The sequence below is a fragment of the Rhipicephalus microplus genome, unplaced genomic scaffold (genome assembly GCF_043290135.1).
Source record: "Rhipicephalus microplus isolate Deutch F79 unplaced genomic scaffold, USDA_Rmic scaffold_135, whole genome shotgun sequence".
Classification (NCBI taxonomy): Eukaryota; Metazoa; Arthropoda; class Arachnida; order Ixodida; family Ixodidae; genus Rhipicephalus; species Rhipicephalus microplus.
Window position 1 is genome coordinate 62,501 of NW_027464707.1, and position 2,500 is coordinate 65,000.

General features: G+C 52.2%; 1 pseudogene; it reads right to left on the reverse strand.

Annotated features, from left to right (window-relative positions):
* Window positions 1-2,500, reverse strand: part of LOC142790979 (large subunit ribosomal RNA) — an 8,001-nt pseudogene that overhangs the window by 2,105 nt on the left and 3,396 nt on the right.

Here is a 2,500-nt window from a genome sequence, read left to right on the forward strand (position 1 = left end):
TGCAGGGGTCTACCATCGAACGACATGTGGAGTTGTCGGGCCCAATACTTTCTGGACTGCTTACTGTTGCCGATTTTTGTGCCCTTGAAAATGGTGAGGTTGTCAGCCTGCCTCTTAAGCTGAGTGATTGTCGGTCGGGTGGCTGCAAAAGCGCACGCTGGATTGCTAGATTGGGCCACCGTCTGGTACCGTCGTAATCTCATGGCCGGAACAACCGTTCTAAAGCATGGCACTCCAAGCCCACCCTCTTCTACTGCAGCGTAGAAGAAGCCAAGCGGCGCATCTAGAGGCAGCGCCAGCCATCTCCTTACCGCAGAACGGACCACTCTATCAATTGTCAACAGTGTTTTCGCCGAAATTGGGCCGAGCACTAGTCGATGGTATAAACGAGGCAAAAGGTAAAACCTAAGCACAACCAGACGCTGCTGAGGTTTCAAGGGCGCCTTAGACACTCTCTCGAGAAGAATGGCCAACTGTCTTCTTACTAGACCCTTCTCAAGGCCCTTGACACCGAAGTGTACACCCAAGTAGCGCCATGTAGACGTGCAGTTCGTCGTTGCCAGACGTTCCCCATTCACAAAGAAGTCAATGTCTGTTCGGATCTTGGACCTCTTCTGCCAACCCGATGGCTCGATGACTAGGGTCGTTGACTTTGCCGCGTTAATCTTAAGTCCTCTGGCACCGAGAAATGAATTCAGACGATCAATTTGCTGCTTGAGGCCCCAGTGGGTAGCTGTGGTCAGGATAATATCGTCCGCAAATGCCATGGCCGATACCTTCATCCCCTCACTGGTAAAGGCCAACTGGGGGTCAAGCTCAGCCAAGAACTCGTCAATGACTAAGTTGAACAGGAGCGGTGAAAGGGGATCACCCTGCCTTACCCCCACTGTAGGATGGACGACCAGCGATTTGCCTCCGAATGTCAGCACTGTTACCGCATTTTGGTAAAAGTCTTCAATGTACGAGATAAAGTCTTCAGAGATCCCTTTTCTGCGTAAGGCTCTCAAGATTGCCGGTAAAACAACCCCATCGAAAGCCTTCGCAATGTCAAGCGAGGCCAGAGACAAGGGTCGCAGTGACTTGCGCGCTTCATCAATGATTGTCGCAAGGAGAAGAATGTTTTCAGCACACCCATCCACTGGCAAAAATGCCCTCTGCTGCAGGTCCAAATCGAGGTCAGCAAGCAGCCTTCGGAAATATATCTTATGAAGCAGTCTAAGGAGCACATGAGATATTGAGATTGGGCGGTGTTGCGAGGCTGTTGAAGCACCAGGAACTTTGGGAATGAAGATCGTTCGTGCTTGGGTGAGAAAGAGTGGAAGTCGCTTCAGCAGCAGGAGCAAGTTAAGTAGAACCTGGAGTATTACTGGCGGAACCTTCCGCAGTTCCCTCGCCGCAAAGCCATCAGGTCCGGCTGCCGAGCTTGATGAGGGCATTGCCGCCTTAATGTCCATTTCTGTGATAAGGAACACAGGATCGATAACCTTGTGCGGGCGTTCGATAGCAGGAGACACTGATGAAGGCACCACTTTCTCCATGATCTCTCTCCATTCTTCTAGAAAAGCTTGGGGATCCTCCACCTTGGAGTCCGCCTCTCCATCCAGAATCTGTCTTGCACACTGTGTCCTGTTCCGTCTGAAGAGTTGTTGTGTCAAGGCGTATTCCCGCTTCTTTTTCTTCCTGCGACTTTCTTGAACAGGTGGAAGAGGTTGGCGACCATGCGGACGCAAGTCCGAAGCGAACACCTCCCTTAGGTAGGCATTAAGAGCTATCGTTATATCCTCCCTGTCGAGGAATCTCTTTGCAAGCTCCCATAGCTTGTATGCTTGGTACGCGACAAGGCGTTTCGCACAGAGAAGGGTCTGAAAATTCATAAAGCAAGGATGCGTCATAGGGATGAAGATGTGCAAATGGCGCAAGCTCCAGAAGGCAAATTTGAAGGGAATGAAGGAGCGAGAGAACACAATGCGGAGAAAGAGGGATCTGAAGGCATCGATGTTGATGTTCACGGATGTGAACGAGCTGAAACTATTGCAGAATTGATGGAACCCGAGAGCCCTGAGGGTAATGACCCTAAAGGCCAGGACGGTATTCATGCCACAGTACTGCCAATGGTTATTGAGCCAACGGCCACGGCTTGTACGTGGGTTGAACGCACTGAAGGCACATTATGCTATGCTCATATGGCCCCCTCTGCTTCCCCAGCTCCCCTTGGTGGTAGGTCGGTGAAGGCGCGCGCTTCAGCCGACAGCCATGGGGTGTCAGCCTGGGTAATGACAGGGGCAAGGCCTAAGGACAGGCGGGTTATTAACTCCCTACCTGACCAAGCGTCTGTTGATGCTGCGGAGGAGCCAAGTTCAAACGTGGCTTCATACGCTGATTCAGGGGAGCCAGTTCTTGGTGCAACCCCTGCGGTCCCCTCCGGTCAACCAGCTCCCCTTGGCACTGATGCGGCGAATGCGCGCGATTCTGCTGACAGTGTCCATGTGGGGTCAGTCTG